At 37.4% G+C, this 20,331-nt stretch overlaps 1 non-coding gene across 1 annotated transcript; it reads right to left on the bottom strand.

Moving 5' to 3' along the window:
• Window positions 1-19,865: 19,865 nt before the first annotated feature.
• LOC112718643 (small nucleolar RNA R71) lies at window positions 19,866-19,969 on the bottom strand. The gene has a single exon (XR_003160974.1). It is a non-coding gene; the product is annotated as a small nucleolar RNA R71 (small nucleolar RNA).
• Window positions 19,970-20,331: the final 362 nt, after the last annotated feature.

The raw sequence follows: 20,331 nt of genomic DNA, 5'->3' as shown, positions 1-20,331 counted from the left end.
GGAGAAGGAAAGAAATGGAAGGAGGAGAAGAAAAGAAATGTGGTGAAGGAAGGAAATCCGCACGTATGCGCGCATGCCGCGCGCGCGGATGGTTTATTTCGAGAGTGGCGCGTATGCGTCATGTGCGCGTGCCCCGCAAGTGGGGTTGTGCCTCAGGCCCAATTTTCGCACAGTGCAGGCCTAACTCTCAGGTTTTTGGTTGGAAGGTGGAACTTCTCAATCCACGCGTACGCATGGTTGGCGCGCGCGCGTGGACGGTCCAAAACGCTTGATGCACGCGTACGCACGCAGTGCGCGTACGCATGGATGGTGCTCTATTTTGTTTTTTTTTTTCAAAAATTTTTGCTATGTTTTTGCACCAATCCAAGCATTCCAAACCTTCAAACAGCTACCAAAATACCATAAAACCTTATTTAACATACTCAACTACCAATTAGACTCATTAAAACAATAAAAACAAGAAATTAAACTAATTCTACCAATATGTACAAAAAGAAAAAATGAAAAGAAGTTACCATGGTAGGGTGTCTCCCACCTAGCACTTTTGTTTATTGTCCTTAAGTTGGACTTATGGGGAGCTTCTCTCAAGGTGGCTTGTGCTTGTACTCATCTTGGAACTTCCACCAATACTTGGACTTCCAATAAGCTCCATCATTCAAGATTAATATCTCCAAGCTTTGATGGAGTTCTTCATAAACCATGGGCTCCCAATGTTGATCCTCATGTGTTCCCGGATCCCATATTTTATCTTCACACCCATCTCCAAGTTGATTATCATTAATCCATGTGGGTGGTGAGCAAGGTGAATTCTCAACAAAGTGACCAAACATCCTTCTAGACCCATGTACTCTAGTTATACACCAACCTTTGCTATCAAGCTTTGGATATGTGACCATAATGAACTTAGAATGATGCTTCCAACCACTAACCATCTCCTTTTTACTCTTAAAGCCACAGATATATCTAAGTTGACCATCCGTTTCAAGCAAACCATATTCAAGGGGAATAATAAAGCTTGAGTATAAGGAATTTACCCACTTGAATGAGAGAGTGGATGGTGGTGGCTTGGGGAGAGGTATTTCCAATGTGCTAGTAAGCTCCACTCCCTTATTTTCTTCCTTGATTGCCTCTACCTCCATATCACTTTCAAATTCATTAGGAGAAGGTTCTTTAAATTCAAAGGATTCTTCACCAAGAAGGTTGGATGCATGATCTTCATCACCAAGGGACAATTCTTGCTTCACTCCTTCCAAGTCTTCATATGGGATATGCCTTGGAGGTTGTGCACATTCCTCCTCAACATCAACTTCAATCTTCTTGGAGGAGTTTTCTATAACTCTAGGTTCCCATGGAGGTTCCGTATCTCCTAAGTCTTCAACCATTTCTTCCTTTTCCTCAATAATCATAGGCTTCTCCAATTGTTCTAATACAAAGTGGCATTCCTCATTTTCCGCCGGAGTTTCCAATCTCTCCTTCATGCTATGTTCTTCATTTGATTCTCCACATGTAGCCATGGGAGTTCCTTGAGTGTTCAAGCATTGGGATGCTAATTGATTTGTTACCGCATCCAAAGCGGCCATAAAATTTTGCACATCCCTTTTCATCTCTTCTTGCCCTTGAACAAGAACACCAAGGGTTTTATCCCTTAGAGGTTAGGGTGGGTGGAAGGGTTCATCATTTTGGGGAAAGGGTTCATAATGGGAAGGTGGTTCTTCTTGGTAGAGTTGTGGTGGTTCAATGTTTTCCATTCTTTCCACTTGTTGCACAACACACTCCATGGTTGCTTGAAATTGATCCAATGCTTCCTTGAGACGATCCCTTGACTCTTGTTCCTCTTGGATAATATGATTAGGATCATGTGGCTCTTGGATCAATGGATATGAGTATTCTTCCATGAGAGGTTGTGGTGGAAAGTAGTATTCATCTTGTGGTTAAAAATTTTCGTATATTGGAGGTGGTTCATCTTGGTAATAATGTGGAGGAGGTGACTCTTGAAAATATTGATGTTGGAATGGTGGTGGCTCTATATGTGGTTCATATGGCTCATATGGTTGTTGGTAGAATGGGTATGGATTAGGGTCATATGAAGGTGGTTGGTAAGAAGGGGCTTGTGAGTATGGTTGAGAGTTATGTTGAGGATATGGTTCATAGGTATATGGTGGTGGTTCTTGAAAGTCACAAGGTGATTCACCATAGCCATTGGATTGGTATGCATCATAGAATGGCTCTTCTTCATAGTGCATTGGTGGAGGTTGTTGCCATGAAGATTGATCATATGCATATGGCTCCTCCCACCTTTGATTGTTCCATCCTTGATACACTTCTTCATTGTAATCTCCACTTCCTACAACATAGTTGTAATCACACTCATAGCCAAAATGAGAATTCATGGTAGCAAGAGAGAATAAGAAATAAAAACTAATAAGAAATAATGAAACCAAATACTAAGACTAGCAAAAACTAACAAGCAATCCAAAAAATCAAGCTATTCACAATATTCACATATATACAATAACCAATAACACAACACCATTGCAATTCCCCGGCAACGGCGCCATTTTGATGAATAGATTTTTGATGGTTTAGAATTTCTCAAATAAAATCTCGTCGAAGTATAGTTTCTAAACCAAGCAATAATCCTTTCATACAAAAAGTTGTTTATCACTAAAACAAACCCTAAATTTATAAACCGAAGTATTCAAACCTCGGATCGTTCTCCCTAGGAATTACAATAGAGTGTCTTGTTATTGGTTGTGAGTTATTTTGGGGTTTTGATATGAAGCATGAAAGATAAATGGCAAGAAAGTAAACTAAGGCCTAAAAAGGTCTTGGCAAGGGTTGGTGGTCAAGGATCTCTATCCTAATCACTAACCACAATATGAGAATTGGCAAGGATTAATCTCATTAAATCATCCTCTAACTAGTAGTAAAGGAAAGTCAAATGAGCTATATCAATCCTAGTCCATAAGTCCTAACTCTCCACTAATCCAATTAGTGAGAACTAGAGTCAATGGCTCCCAATCATCAATCACTTGGACATTAGTAACTCAAGAGGTCCTAAGTTTCCTTTCCAAGCCAAGAGTATAAAATTCTACTCTAAAATCCAACCAAGCATTTCATCAAACACTTTGAGGGTACAAAAGAAAAGCATAGTAAATTGATAACAAGATTAAAATCTAACAACAATTATTGAAAAGAATTAATAACAACAATCAAAAGAAACACATCTATTATGAATTACCTTGAATTGAATTGGAAGAAAGTAGAAGAAACAAAAGTAGATCTACAACAAAAACACAAGAACAACATAAAGGAAATTACAACAGAAGAATAGAAGAAGATGAATGTAGCAACAAAAAGTTGAGAGATAGAAGTAGAAGAAGGTGAATTGAAATCTAGATCTAAGAACTAAGCCTAATCCTAATCCTAATCCTAGAGAGAAGTGAGAGCTTCTCTCTCTAGAAACTACTTCTAGAACTAAACTATGACTAATGGTAACTAACATCTAAAGTATGAAAGTATCATCATTCCCCCTTCAATCCTTGGCTTAAATAGCATCAGAAATGAGTTGGATTGGGCCCACCAGGCTTCTAAAATCGCTGGCCACGTTTTGCTTTAAGTGAACCAGGTGGCAGCAACGGTGCGTGCACGTACTATGCACGTGTGCGCTACCATACGTGTAGAAACTATGGCAAATCTTATATCGTTTCGAAGCCCCGGATGTTAGCTTTCTAACCCAACTGGAACCGCATCATTTGGACCTCTGTAGCTCAAGTTATGGTCATTTAAGTGCGAAGAGGTCGGCTTGACAGCTTTCCGGTTCTATCATTTCTTCATGAGTTCTCCAACTTTTCATGCTTCTTTCTTCATTCCCTTGATCCAATCTTTGCCTCCTAAACCTTAAATCACTTAACAAACATATCAAGGCATCTAATGGAATCAAGGAGAATTAGATTTAGCTATTTTAAATCCTAAAAAGCATGTTTTCACTCTTAAGCGCAATTAAAGGAGAATATACAAAACCATGCTATTTCATTGAATAAATGTGGGTAAAAGGTGATAAAATCTCCTAAAATCAATACAAGATAAACCCTACAAATGTGGTTTATCAAGATGCTGTTGGATTCTGACCTCCCTGCAGTCAAAATGGATTTTCTGGAGCTACACAAGCCTAATTGACGCGCTCTTAATTGCTTTGGAAAGTAGACATCTTCGGCTTTCCAGCAATGTATAATAGTCCATACTTTTCCCGAGATTTGATGGCTCAAACTGGCATCCAAACGCCCACCAGAGACCCTTTTCTAGTGTAAGATGCCAGAACTGGCACGAAACCTGGAGTTAAACGCCCAAACTGGCACTCAAGCTGGCGTTTAACTCCTATGCACGTGAAAGCTTCAAAGTTCAGCCCAAGCACACACCAAATGGGCCCCGGAAGTAGATTTCTGCACTATCTACTCATTTTCTGTAAACTTAGTTTACTAGTTTAGTATAAATAGCACTTTTTACTATTGTATGGGGGTCTTCTTCCCCTGTTTTTGAATTCTTATGCCATTTGGGAGGTTGGCCATTCGGCCATGCCTAGACCTTTTGTTCTTATGTATTTTCAACGGTGGAGTTTCTACACCCCATATATTAAGGTGAGGAGCTCTGCTGTTCCTCATGAATTAATGCAAGTACTATTATTTTTCTTTCATTTCATGCCTACTTCTTCTCCAAGATATACTCTCGTACTTAATTCAGTTAAGTCAGACTGAAGGGGTGATCCATGACAATCAGCCACTATCTTCAGTACTCGCTTAGCCAAGATCTGCGTGCCTGACAACCACAAGCGGTCTACATGATGTTCAACGTAGTCATTAGACGCCAGCTGGAGTATATTCTCTTGGGTCTCTGATCCATGTGTTTGACTAGCATCTCCTAACAACAGAGCATTCAAATCAGTGAGATCAGAACCTTCGTGGTATAGGCTAGAAACAATTGGCAGCATTCCTGAGATCCAAAAGGTCTAAACCTTGTCTGTGGTATTCTGAGTAGGATCTGGGAGGGGATGACTGTGACGAGCTTCAAACTTGCAACTGTTGGGTGCAGTCATAGTGCGCAAAATGATCAATGGATCTTATTCCGACACAAGTGAGAATCGACAGATGATTAGCCCTGCGGTGAGAACCGTAGTCGGACCATTTTCACTAAGAGGACAGATGGTAGCCATTGACAACAGGGATCCACCAGCTTACAGCTTGCCATGGAAGGGAGGATGCATAATTGGAAGAAGACAACAGGAAAGCAGAGATTCAGAAGCAACAAAGCATCTCCAAACGCTTATCTAAAATTCCCACCAATGAATTACATAAGTATCTTTATCTTATTTTATGTTTGATTTATCTATTAATTATCAAAACCTCATAAACATTTGAATCCACCTGACTGAGATTTACAAGATGACTATAGCTTGCTTCAAGCCGATAATCTCCGTGGGATCGACCCTTACTCACGTAAGGTATTACTTGGACGACCCGGTGCACTTGCTGGTTAGTTGTGCGAAGTTGTGAAAAGTATGATCACAATTTTGTGCACTAATTTGCACAGCAGAGATGTGAATAATGCAACACAACCCTTGAAATGATCCAAACACCAACGTCTTTCAATATATGTATATAAATTCTTGCAGGACAATTTAATCCAGCTGAGGAATTTGTCTTCTCAGTTGGAGATATGTTCGATTTCCATTTTCCCTCTCTACTACATGTAATCAATTGGTTCTTAATTTCATTTTCCTTCATATTTGTGCTCTGAATTTTTGTAGAAAAACCTACAACTTTCGAATAATCTTTATAGAATTTTGCAGCATCTTCAAGCATATTAAAAGTCATCCCAACCTTTGAAACAAGCTGCCTATCAACATCACACAAAAACTGCAAAAATACACCGAAAATAGTTCACAATACACCATATTAAAAGTGAGCATACACCAAATCTCATTATCAAAAATAATAAAATCATATTCAAAACTCATCATCAACTATTGCATAGCAATTTTCACAAATAGAAACTAAAAGATTCAACTACAGAATCATAAATTACTAACAAACTACATTAACTAGATTCAAACCACACCTCACTACTTGATTCGATTCAAAACAATAATATAATTCACCCTCATTCAATTGAAAATTCTAAACCTATAAATACACCAAAAGAATTCTGATATACACCGAAAGTTCTTCCAAATACAAATTAATCAAAACTTCTACATTACATTCAACTCAAACCATCAACGATGAACATCAATTTTCACAGACAAAAATAACATTATTCACCTACAGAATCATAAACTATTAACGAAAACATTAACTAGAATTGAACCACACTTCAGCCACTTGATTGGATTCAAAATAATAATCCACTTCGTTGTAGTTTAATTGATAATCTGAACTTGAATCATTCATTATCTTGAACAATGAGATAACTATTCAAAATTGATTTTAGAGCTTGATCTCAAAAATGTTGAGAACATGAAAATCACAAAAAAACAAAGAAAGAGAACGCAGAGAATGAACAAAGAGAAACACAGAGAACGCAGAGATAGAAGAGAACATAGATTGAAAGTGTTGAGAAAATTCGAAAAAAGAAACGAAATTCTTTTCAAAAAGGCAATTAAATATTTGTGCGTTGATTGAAAAGTTAGTTAGATAATGGCGCGTGAGGTGAATTAGGTTAAAGAGACTTGTATGAACTTGTTTGTGTAAATGACTTGTATCTAGAGAATATTTGAAGATTCACATGCCAATGGCTCATGAGTAATTTTTCTAAAAAGAATTTATAATTTTATTTACGATGTATATATATGCAGATTATTTTTAGGATTAACACCAATTTCACTTTCGAATGGACAAAAATGATTTTTATTTTTATTAATAACAAAAATATCTTCAAATATTTAAAATGATACAAAAAAAGTCCAATATAAAAAAAAAAAGCTTTTTCTATTAATAGAATTAGTTGAAGTGGCAAACACAAAGCAAAAGTAGCATCTGTAATTGATGATGTGGCACCATTCTATTTAATTCCCAAATTAAAATCCAAAATTTTCAAATTAAAACCCTAATTTTTCAAATTTTTCTAATTCAATTATGCACAACCACTAATCTCTTTTCGATATCCACCCCTTCCCATTCTTACTTCTCAACAACATCATTACTACTACCATTACCAATCTCCTCTTTATCCCTGTCCTTTCCCACTTTCACTCATCTACAATGTCAACACCACCAATCCCCTTCCTAGTCTCACTTCTTCATCAAAATATTGCGCACCCACCATAATCGAACTACTTTTTTTTGTAACAATGTTAATATCTATCTCCGTCAGGAAGCCACAAACAGCTATGAGCACGTTAACACACAAAGCTGACGCACCTCTAGTAGAGGCTAGCATCATAGTGGATAGTTGAGACTGTTTTGCAGCGCTAAGATCTGGCAGCTCGACGTAGGGTCAAGGCAGTAGCTAGTTGAGTTTGTTGTCTTTGGTTAGTTTAAGAAAGTGGAATTGAAACTTAGTTGATTCATGTAAGAAATTTATAGCTAGGAAAGAGTTGAAAACTTTTCTAATTTTTTTCTTTCTTTTTATTTTCTTTCTTTATTTTTGTTTATTTCTTGCCTTATCACTTCATTAGGTTTTAATAATCAATTTAATTTTTGTTTTTTTTTTCAAAAATAAAACAGTAAGATGCTGTTGAGTAGACAGACAGAAATTGGGAGAAGATGAAGGAAAAAGAAGATAGACAATGTTGATGTCTGGGAATAGGTGGCCAAAGACACTGTTGGGAGCCCCATTTTTGTCTATCATTGCCGTTGTAGTGGTTGGTGGTGGCATTGGTGGTTGGGTTTTGATTATGATGGGTTTGGAAGGTGACAGGTGCCTTAGTGACTGTGGTTGGGATTTACAGATGGGTAATTTTGCAATGTTTTTAAATTTATTAAGGATATTTTTGTCATTAATGAAAATTGGGAGTATTTTTGTTAGCACAAAAAACTTTTGAGAGCAATTTTGGTGGTCAACCATTATTTTTAGAGTAAACTATCATTTATGTCTATAAAGGTTAAAAATGCTGACAAATCTACCCATAAAAAATTACCATTTATATCATGAAAGATTGGCTTTACAAGCAAAATTACCAAAACCCTAAATAATTAAATAAATTCCCAAATTACCCTCTAATCCCACCACTACACTAACACTCACCCTGCATTCACCACCACTGCCTTTTTTTTCATAATCAACGTCGTCATCACCAACACCTCAGAATTTTTTATTTTAAATTTAATAACATCAAATTCTTCAAATTCAACAACAACCACAAAAGATTCATATTTTTTTTAAAACACAATGAATGAAAATATTCATCAAATTTAGGGATAAAGAGACAAGTGAGATACAAAGAGAAGCAAAGGCAGAAAGGTCCATGCTTCGCCACTATAATTGCTGAAAAAAGTTGTCTCCTTGACTGCTATTGCTAGACCTAATGACCCTTCTTGTTCTCTTTCACAACAAAATTAGAGTTATGGAAGAGCGTGGAGAAGGTGGTTGCAGCAGTAGCGACATCGGGAATGGAGCATCTCGGCGGTAGCCTCCTTCCGTCGCAGCAGAAACCACCGCAGGAGCATCTCTGTCGTTCTCATCTCCTCACAAACTTCAGCCCAAAGAGTCATGACAGAGCATGGGGGAGGTGGTTGCAGTAGCAGTGACGTAGGGAGGATAGTAGCTCGGTGGCAGCCTCCTTCAGTCGCGATGGAAACCATTGCGAGAGCACCTCTGTCATTGTCATCTCCTTGCGATCTTCAGTCCCCTTTCACGTTCTATTTCCAACTCTCTCTCTCTCCCTCTCTCTCTCTCTCTCTCTCTTTCCTCGGGTTCAACACCTCTATCTCAATTCCTCGTCAACCCGCGATGACGACAATGACAGTAGTAATTTCCTTCCCTTTCCTCTTTTGATTTTTCTCCTTTCTCCAAATGAATGATTGGAAAACAAATTGGGGTAAAAGGTTTAGCTTTGAGTGAGTTGTGACAAAGGGAGAGAACTATAGATGAAGAATTGAAGAGGATGAGACATACCAAGAATAGTTTAAAAATTTTATTTAATTATTTAAGATTGAGATCATTTTGCTTGCAAAACCCAATATTTAATGAGTACAAATGGTAATTTCCATTTTTTATGGGTAGATATGTCAGCGTTTTGGTGCAAAATTGCAAAACCACAACTAACCAGCAAGTGCACCGGGTCGTACTAAGTAATATCTTAAGTGAGTGAGGGTCGATCCCACAAGGATTGATGGACCAAACAACAACAATTGAATGATTCACTTAGTCAGACAAGCAGAAAGTGGTGTTTCAGGATTCAGAAAGCAAACAGTAAACTTGGTGTGAGAAGTATCTAAGAGAACAGTTAAGGTTTTAGAGATATTTATTTTTCAAATTAATATTTCTTAACAACTACTTTAATCATGCAAGATTTTATTCATGGTATACTGTAATTGACTAAACTCTAATTTCTTAGTGATTTAGTCTCCTTTAACATAATCAACTGCCCATTCCTTGGTTACTTAATATAGATTAGAAGGTTAGGTTCAATTCTAGTTTATTAGCCACAAAAACCCTAATTACCCAAATATAAGAGGATTATACGTCACGTATCCCATTAAGTCCAGAAAATTAGTGGTTTAGGAGAAATTTACTTTCAAGCTATTATTCAGGTGAGTTAACTTTTCTATGAATCAACAAAAATTTATGTAGAATAATAGTTATTTTCCAATACACTCAAATTAATAAGATGAAGAACGAAAGTAATCCTTGAATTTAAATCAATACATAAGTTAAAATAGAGTGACAATATTATTAATCCATAGAATAAATAGAGCTCCTAACCTTAATGATGAGCGGATAATTTGTACGCTTTTTGGCATTGTTTTTAGTATGTTTTTAGTATGATCTAGTTAGTTTTTAGTATATTTTTATCAGTTTTTAGTTAAAATTTACTTTTCTGGACTTTACTATGAGTTTGTGTGTTTTTCTGTGATTTCAGGTATTTTCTGGCTGAAATTGAGGGACCTGAGCAAAAATCTGATTCAGAGACTAAAAAGGACTGCAGATGCTGTTGGATTCTGACCTCCCTGCACTCGAAGCGGATTTTCTGGAGCTACAGAAGCCCAATTGGCGTGCTCTCAATGGCGTTGGAAAGTAGACATCCGGGGCTTTCCAGCAATATATGATAGTCCATACTTTGCCCAAGATTTGATGGCCCAAACCGGCGTTCAAAGTCACCCTCAGAATTCCCAGCGTTAAACGCCGGAACTGGCACAAGAATGGGAGTTAAACGCCCAAACTGGCATAAAAGCTGGCGTTTAACTCCAAGAAGAGTCTCTACACGAAAATGCTTCAATGCTCAGCCCAAGCACACACCAAGTGGGCCCGGAAGTGGATTTTTATGTCATTTACTCATCTCTGTACACCCTAGGCTACTAGTTCTCTATATATAGGACCATTTACTATTGTATTTGGAGCTTTTGATCATGTTTTTATGATTGAACCCTCTTTGGGAGGCTGGCCATTCGGCCATGCCTAGACCTTGTTCTTATGTATTTTCAACGGTGGAGTTTCTACACACCATAGATTAAGGTGTGGAGCTCTGCTGTACCTCGAGTATTAATGCAATTACTATTGTTCTTCTATTCAATTCCGCTTGTTCTTGTTCCAAGATATCACTTGTTCTTCAACTTGATGAGTGTGATGATCCGTGACACTCATCATCATTCTCACCTATGAACGTGTGCCTGACAACCACCTCCGTTCTACCTTAGATTGGGTGAATATCTCTTGGATTCCTGATACACGATGCATGGTTGATCGCCTGACAACCGAGTGCTCGCCTGACAACCGAGCCAGCCATTCCGTGAGATCAGAGTCTTCGTGGTATAGGCTAGAACTGATGGCGGCATTCAAGAGAATCCGGAAGGTCTAACCTTGTCTGTGGTATTCTGAGTAGGATTCAATGATTGAATGACTGTGACGAGCTTCATACTCCTGAAGGCGGGGCGTTAGTGACAGACGCAAAAGAATCACTGGATTCTATTCCAGCCTGATTGAGAACCGACAGATGGATAGCCGTGCCGTGACAGGGTGCGTTAAACATTTCCACTGAGAGGATGGGAGGTAGCCACTGACAACGGTGAAACCCTTGCATAAGCTTGCCATGGAAAGGAGTAAGAAGGATTGGATGAAGACAGTAGGAAAGCAGAGAGACGGAAGGGACAAGCATCTTCATACGCTTATCTGAAATGCCTACCAATGAATTACATAAGTATCACTATCTTTATCTTTATGTTTTATTCGTATATCATCATTCATATCCATTTGAGTCTGCCTGACTAAGATTTACAAAGTGACCATAGCTTGCTTCATACCAACAATCTCTGTGGGATCGACCCTTACTCGCGTAAGGTTTATTACTTGGACGACCCAGTACACTTGCTGGTTAGTTGTGCGAAGTTGTGTTTATGCCATGGTATTGAACACCAAGTTTTTGGATTCATCACCAGAGATTATTTGTGTTGTGAAAAGTATTGATCATAATTTCACATATCAAGTTTTTGGCGCCGTTGCCGGGGATTGTTCGAGTATGGACAACTGACGGTTCATCTTGTTGCTTAGATTAGGTATTTTTTCTTCAGAGTTCTTAAGAATGAATTCTAGAGTTTCATGATGATCTGTTGAAATCTGGCTGGCTGTGAAGCCATGTCTAATTTCATTGGACCAAGGTTTCAACTTATCATCACAAGAGATTGTTGATTTCTATCAATTTTGCTATTGGAGCAGTGATCTGCTAAGGCTTGGCTGGCCTTTGGCCATGTCTAGTGTTTTGGACCGAAGCTTTCTTTGAAAGCTTGGCTGGCTGTGAAGCCATGTCTAATTCCTGGACCGGAGTCTTAGACTAAACATTGCATGATTCCTGGAATCCTCATTAAGAATTTTGATATCTTTATTTTCTTTTTCCACTTAATTTTTGAAAAAGCACAAAAAAATTTACAAAATCATAAAAACCAAAAATATTTTTCCTGTTAAGACTCTATTCTTATTTTAAGTTTGATGTCAATTGCATGTTTCTGCTCCTTTTGCATTCATGCATGTGTCTTCATTAATCTTCAAGTTGATTCTTGATGATTTCATTGCTCTGATTTTTAAATTCTCTTGACTTGAGTGTTTATGTGTTTCATATGCATTCTCATTTTGTTAGTGTCAGTAGTATACAAACTGCTAAGTTTGGTATCTTGCATGCATTGTTATTTGATTTTAGTTGCATTTTGATTATTAAAAATCCAAAAATATTTTTAATTTGTGTCTTTTCAAGTCAATAATACAGGGAATTGAAGATTCAGAACATACTGCAGAGGAATTACACAGAAAAAGCTGGGCGTTCAAAACGCCCAATGAAGAAGGACAGACTGGCGTTTAAACGCCAGCCAGGGTGCCTGGTTGGGCGTTTAACGCCCAAAAGGGTAGAGTTTTGGGCGTTAAACGCCAGAATGTGCACCATTCTGGGCGTTTAACGCCAGGATGGCACAAGAGGGAAGATTTTGTTTTCAATGCAAATTTTTTTCAAGTTTTCAAAATCTTTTCAAAATCAAATCTTTTTCAAATCATATCCTTTCAATCAAATCTTTTTCAAATTCAATTTCTTTCTATTTTCAAAGATACTTGCTATCAATTAATGATTTGATTCAACATTTCAAGTATGTTGCCTTTTCTGTTGAGAAAGGTTTAATGTTTGAATCATATCTTTTCTTGATAGCCAAGTCATTAATTTTCAAAATCAATTTTTTTTTAAAAATGTTTTTCAAATCATATCTTCTCAATCACATCTTTTTAAAACCAATCATATCTTCTTAACCACATCTTTTTCAAAATAACTTTCAATCAAATCTTTTTTATTTCTAATTTCAAATTCTTTTTCAAAAATCACTTGATTTCTTTCCCACTTTTATTTTCGAAAATCAATTAGTGTTTTTCAAAATGTTTTCAAAATCTTGTACTTGATTTTCGAAAATTACTTCCCCTCTTCTCACATCCTTCTATTTATGGACTAACACTATTCCTTAATGCAAAATTTGAACTCCATCTTCTTTGATAAGTTCGAATTTTCTACTTCTGCCTTCTATTTCTCTTTTCCTCTGACACCTCAAGGAATCTCTATACTGTGACATAGAGGATTCCACATTTTCTTGTTCTCTTCTCTTTCTTATGAGCAGGAGCAAGGACAAAAGCATTCTTGTTGAGGCTGATCCTGAACCTGAAAGGACCTAACAGAAATCTTCAAAGAAGAAGAACCCATGGCAGCCGAAAACAACAACAATGCCAACAATGCAAGGAAGGTGCTGGGTGACTTTACTGCACCTACTCCCGACTTCTATGGGAGAAGCATCTCTATCCCTGCCATTGGAGCAAACAACTTTGAGCTTAAGCCTCAATTAGTTTCTCTAATGCAACAGAATTGCAAGTTCCATGGACTTCCATTGGAAGATCCTCATCAGTTTTTAGCTGAGTTCTTGCAAATCTGTGACACTGTCAAGACTAATGGGGTTGACCCTGAGGTCTACAGACTTATGATATTCCCTTTTGCTGTAAGAGACAGAGCTAGAATATGGTTGGACTCACAACCTAAAGAAAGCCTGAACTCTTGGGAAAAGTTAGTCAATGCCTTCTTGGCAAAGTTCTTTCCACCTCAAAAATTGAGTAAGCTTAGAGTGGAAGTCCAAACCTTCAGACAAAAGGAAGGAGAATCCCTCTATGAAGCTTAGGAAAGATACAAACAATTAATCAGAAAGTGTCCCACTGATATGCTTTCTGAATGGAGCATCATTGGAATTTTCTATGATGGTCTCTCTGAACTATCCAAGATGTCTTTGGATAGCTCTGCTGGAGGATCTCTTCATTTGAAGAAGACGCCTACAGAAGCTCAAGAGCTGATTGAAATGGTTGCAAATAACCAATTCATGTACACTTCTGAAAGGAATTCTGTGAACAATGGGACCAATAAGAAGAAAGGAGTTCTTGAGATTGACACTCTGAGTGCCATACTGGCTCAGAATAAAATATTGACTCAACAAGTCAATATGATTTCTCAAAGTCTGTCTGGAATGCAAAATGCACCAAGTAGTACTAAGGAAGCTTCATCTGAAGAAGAAGCTTATGATCCTGAGAACCCTTCAATAGAAGAGGTGAATTACATGGGAGAACCCTATGGAAACACCTATAATCCCTCATAGAGAAATCATCCAAATCTCTCATGGAAGGATCAACAGAGACCTCAACAAGGTTTCAACAACAATAATGGTAGAAGAAACAGGTTTAGCAATAGCAAGCCTTTTCTATCATCTTCTCAGCAACAGACAGAGAGTTCTAAGCAGAATACCTCTGACTTAGCAACCATGGTCTCTAATCTAATCAAAACCAATCAAAGTTTCATGACTGAAACAAGGTCCTCCATTAGAAATTTGGAGGCACAAGTGGGTCAGCTGAGCAAGAAAATTACTGAACTCCCTCCTAGTACTCTTCCAAGCAATACAGAAGAAAATCCAAAAGGAGAGTGCAAAGCCATCAACATGGCCGAATTTGGAGAGGAGGAAGAGGCAGTGAACGCCACTGAGGAAGACCTCAATGGACGTCCACTGGCCTCCAATGAGTTCCCCAATGAGGAACTATGGGAATCTGAGGCTCAAAATGAGACCATAGAGGTTCCATTGGACTTACTTCTGCCATTCATGAGCTCTGATGAGTATTCTTCCTCTGAAGAGGATGAGTATGTCACTGAAGAGCAAGTTGCTAAATACCTTGGAGCAATCATGAAGCTAAATGACAAGTTATTTGGGAATGAGACTTGGGAAGACGAACCCCCTTTGCTCACCAAGGAACTGGATGACTTGTCTAGGCAGAAACTGCCTCAAAAGAGACAGGATCCTGGGAAGTTTTCAATACCTTGTACCATAGGCACCATGACCTTCAAGAAGGCCTTGTGTGACTTAGGGTCAAGTGTAAACCTCATGCCTCTCTCTGTAATGGAGAAGTTAGGGATCTTTGAGGTGCAAGCTGCAAAAATCTCACTAGAAATGGCAGACAATTCAAGAAAACAAGCCTATGGACTTGTAGAGGATGTTCTGGTAAAAGTTGAAGACCATTACATCCCTGCTGATTTTGTAACGACCCAATTTTCAATATGTCTAGATCATACCGAAACTGAGCGCTACCAATTTGTCCTCTTAATTATTATCTATTATTTATCATATGAGCCTGATTCGTTGTTAAAAACGTAGTTAATTTGCGAAGTATTTTTTTTTTTGAAAACATTTGGGTTAATAGACGGAATCACTCATAATCAATTCACAAGTAATAACAGATAAAACAGTTATAAACAACCACACATAAATACATCACGAGTAGCTAGCAACATTCATTTATCCAGTCTTTGTTAGAGTATAGACCTTTAGTTAGAACACCCCTAGATATAGCTAGATAATAACTATGTACATATATATACATACAACATCCTAGGGCCTGACCTGTTCAAGAAGTCCCTAAGCTGGCGCCTAGGCTAGCCTAGACTCTATACTCACCTAGTCCCTCTAAACTACTAAAGCGAGGGAAAATACGTTCTAAGTCTTCACAGCTCAAGTCAGGTGGAACGTTATCAAAAGATAGAACATCATCTGCTACTCCTCTGCACGATCAGACTTTTCCACAGGACGTCTCTCTGGTACCTCATGAAGTAGCCACACAATAGGAATCTCGTACACAGGATTTAGGTTAAAGTGCGCATACGACCGGGGTGCAGACGTTGGCTGGTCTCACAGTATATACATATAAACAGAGAATGATATTCACCCTAGACTCAGAAGACTATCTAGAGCAGAATCCTCGTTGCAGAACCATCATCAACGAACTACGGTAAGGTACTTGATGAGCGGATAATTTATACGCTTTTTGGCATTGTTTTTATATAGTTTTTAGTAAGTTTGAGATACTTTTAGGGATGTTTTCATTAGTTTTTATGTTAAATTCACATTTCTGGACTTTACTATGAGTTTGTGTGTTTTTCTGTGATTTCAGGTAAATTCTGACTGAAATTGAGGGATTTGAGCAAAACTCTGAAGAAGGCTGACAAAAGGACTGCTGATGCTGTTGGAATCTGACCTCCCTACACTCGAAATGGATTTTCTGGAGCTACAGAACTCCAATTGGCGCGCTCTCAACGGCGTTGGAAAGTAGACATCCAGGGCTTTCCAGCAATATATAATAGTCCATACTTTATTCGAAGAAAGACGACGTAACTTGGCGTTGAACGCCAAGTACACGCTGCTGTCTGGAGTTAAACGCCAGAAAAACGTCATGATCCGGAGTTGAACGCCCAAACCACGTCATAACCTGGAGTTTGACGCCAAGAAATGCCCCTACTCGTGGATTGATCAAGCTCAGCCCAAGCATACACCAAGTGGGCCCCGGAAGTGAATTTATGCATCAATTACTTACTCATGTAAACCCTAGGAGCTAGTCTAGTATAAATAGAACATTTATCTAATGTATTAGATGTCTTTTGACCACGTTTCATCTTTGGTCTCAGTTTTGTTTTATTCTTCATCTTAGGAGATCATTGATCACGTTAGGGAGGCTGGCCATTCGGCCATGCCTGAACCCTTTGCTTATGTATTTTCAACGGTGGAGTTTCTGCACACCATAGATTAAGGGTGTGGAGCTCTGCTGTACCTCGAGTATTAATGAAATTCTATTGTCTTTTATTCAAATCTCTCTTATTCTTATTCCAAGATATTCATTCGTACCCAAGAACATGATGAATGTAATGAGTCAGATTACCCTCATTATCATTCTCATTTATGAACGTGCGTGATTGACAACCACTTCCGTTCTACATGCAACAGAGCTTGAATGCGTATCTCTTAGATTCCCCAACAGAATCTTCGTGGTATAAGCTAGATAGATGGCGGCATTTATGAGGATCCGGAAAGTCTCACCTTGTTTGTGGTATTCCGAGTAGGATCCTAGGAATCCGGAAAGTCTAACCTTGTCTGTGGTATTCCGAGTAGGATTCCGGTAATGAATGACTGTGACGTGTTTCAAACTTGTAACCTGCTGGGCATTAGTGACAGACGCAAAAGAGGGATTCTATTCCAGTAGGAGCGGGAACCAACCGGTGATTAGCCGTACTGTGACAGAGTGCGTGAGCATTAGTTTTCACTGCGAGGATGGGATGTAGCCATCAGCCATGGGTGATGCCTCCAGACGATTAGCCGTGCGACTGACAACCGCATAGGATCATTTTCCCGAGAGGATGAAAGTAGCCACAGTTGATGGTGAACCCCTATACAAAGCTTGCCATGGAAAGGAGTAAGAAGGATTGAGTAGAAGCAGTAGGAGAGCAGGCGTCCTTGGGCTCTACAGCACCTCTATCCGCTTATCTGAAATTCCTATCAATGAATCTGCATAAGTTTTCTATCCCTTTTATTATTCCTTTTTATTATTTATAATCATAATTCCTCTTTTTTCTGCCTAACTGAGATTTGCAAGGTGACCATAGCTTGCTTCATACCAACAATCTCTGTGGGATCGACCCTTACTCGCGTAAGGTTTATTACTTGGACGACCCAGTACACTTGCTGGTTAGTTGAACGGAGTTGTGTCCACTCGTGCCAATTTCTAAAATCCAATTACAATGAATATGATCACAATTTCGTCCACCAAGTTTTTGGCGCCGTTGCCGGGGATTGTTCGAGTATGGACAACTGACGGTTCATCTTGTTGCTCAGATTAGGTAATTTTCTTTTCAAAAATCTTTTTCAAAAATTTTTCTTTTATTTTTCGTTTTTCCAAAAATATTTTCGAAAAAAAATAATAAAAATACAAAAAAATTAGAAAATCATAAAAATCAAAAATATTTTGTGTTTCTTGTTTGAGTCTTGTGTTAATTTTTAAGTTTGGTGTCAATTGCATGCTTTTAAAATTTTTCTTGCATTTTTTTCGAAAATCCCATGCATTCATAGTGTTCTTCATGATCTTCAAGTTGTTCTTGATAAGTCTTCTTATTTGATCTTGATGATTTCTTGTTTTGTGTCTTTTGTTGTTTTTCATGTGCATTTTTGCATTCATATTTTCCATGCATTAAAGATTTTTAAGTTTGGTGTCTTGCATGTTTTCTTTGCATCAAAAATTTTTCAAAAATATGTTCTTGATGTTCATCATGATCTTCATAGTGTTCTTGGTGTTCATCTTGACATTCATAGCATTCTTGCATGCATCTTGTGTCTTGATCCAAAATTTTCATGTTTTGGGTCATTTTTGTGTTTTTCTTTAAAAATTTAAAAAATCAAAAATATCTTTTCCTTTTTTTTTCCTCCAAAATTTCGAAATTTTGGGTTGACTTGGTCAAAAATTTTCAAAATTAGTTGTTTCTTACAAGTCAAGTCAAAATTTCAATTTTAAAAATCTTATCTTTTCAAAATCTTTTTCAAAAATCATATCTTTTTCATTTTTTTTATTATTTTTGAAAATTTTAAAAATTAATTTTCAAAAATCTTTTTCTTATCTTTTATATCATATTTTCAAAAATTAGCTAACAATTAATGTGATTGGTTCAAAAATTTGAAGTTTGTTACTTTCTTGTTAAGAAAGGTTCAATCTTTAAATTCTAGAATCTTATCTTGTAGTTTCTTGTTAGTTAAGTAATTTTTAAAATTAAAACTCTTTCAAATATCTTTTTCAAATATTTCTTTTTATCTTTTATCTTATCTTTTTCAAAAACTTTATCTTTTTCAAAATTTGATTCCAAAATATCTTATCTAACTTCTTATCTTCTTATCTTTTTTCAAATTTTGATTTCAAATCTTTTTCAATCAACTAACTAACTTTTTGTTTGTTTCTTATCTTTTTCAAAACCAACTAACTACTTTTCCCTCTCTAATTTTCGAAAATTCTCCCTCTCTTTTTCAAAAAATTCTTTTTGTTTTAAATTTTAATTTTAATTATATTTTATCTCTAATTTTCGAAAATCACTAACTCTTTTTCAAAAATTATTTTCGAAATTTCTCTTCTCTTTTCTTCTTCCATTTAATTAATTAATTACTAACACTTCTCTTCACCTCTCTTCATCCACAAATCCGAATCTCCCTCTTCATTCTTCTACCTCTTTCTTTTTCTACTAACATAAGGGAATCTCTATACTGTGACATAGAGGATTCCTCTTTCTTTTCTTGTTTTCTTCTCTCTTTCTTATGAGCAGGAACAAGGATAAAGGCACTCTTGTTGAAGCTGATCCAGAACCTGAAAGGACTCTGAAGAGAAAATTAAGAGAAGCTAAATTACAACAATCCAGAAATAACCTTTCAGAAATTTTCGAACAAGAGAAGGATATGGCAGCCGAAAATAATAATAATAATAATGCAAGGAGAATGCTTGGTGACTTCACAAAGCCAACGTCCAAGTTTGATGGAAGAAGCATCTCCATTCCTGCCATTGGAGCCAATAATTTTGAGCTTAAGCCTCAACTAGTTGCATTAATGCAACAAAACTGCAAGTTTTATGGACTTCCATCTGAAGATCCTTATCAGTTTTTAACTGAGTTCTTGCAGATCTGTGAGACTGTAAAGACAAATGGAGTTGATCCTGAAGTCTACAGACTCATGCTTTTCCCTTTTGCTGTAAGAGACAGAGCTAGAATATGGTTGGATTCACAACCTAAGGATAGCCTGGACTCCTGGGATAAGCTGGTCACTGCCTTCTTAGATAAATTCTTTCCTCCTCAAAAGCTGAGCAAGCTGAGAGTGGATGTTCAAACCTTCAAACAAAAAGATGGTGAATCCCTCTATGAAGCTTGGGAAAGATATAAGCAGTTGACCAAAAGATGTCCATCTGACATGTTTTCAGAATGGACCATATTAGATATATTCTATTATGGTCTCTCTGAATTTTCGAAAATGTCACTGGACCATTCTGCAGGTGGATCTATTCACCTGAAGAAAACGCCTGAAGAGGCTCAAGAACTCATTGACATGGTTGCAAACAACCAGTTCATGTACACCTCTGAGAGGAATTCCGTGAATAATGGGATGTCTCAGAAGAAAGGAGTTCTTGAAATTGATGCTCTGAATGCCATATTGGCTCAGAACAAAATGTTGACTCAACAGGTCAACATAATCTCTCAAAATCTGAATGGATTGCAACATGCATCCAACAGTACTAGAGAGGCAGCTTCTGAAGAAGCTTATGATCCTGAGAACC

Source organism: Arachis hypogaea, chromosome 10, assembly GCF_003086295.3.
Source record: "Arachis hypogaea cultivar Tifrunner chromosome 10, arahy.Tifrunner.gnm2.J5K5, whole genome shotgun sequence".
Lineage (NCBI taxonomy): Eukaryota > Viridiplantae > Streptophyta > Magnoliopsida > Fabales > Fabaceae > Arachis > Arachis hypogaea.
The sequence above is the reverse complement of the archived record's forward strand: the minus strand, read 5'-3'. Positions and strand labels throughout refer to the sequence as shown.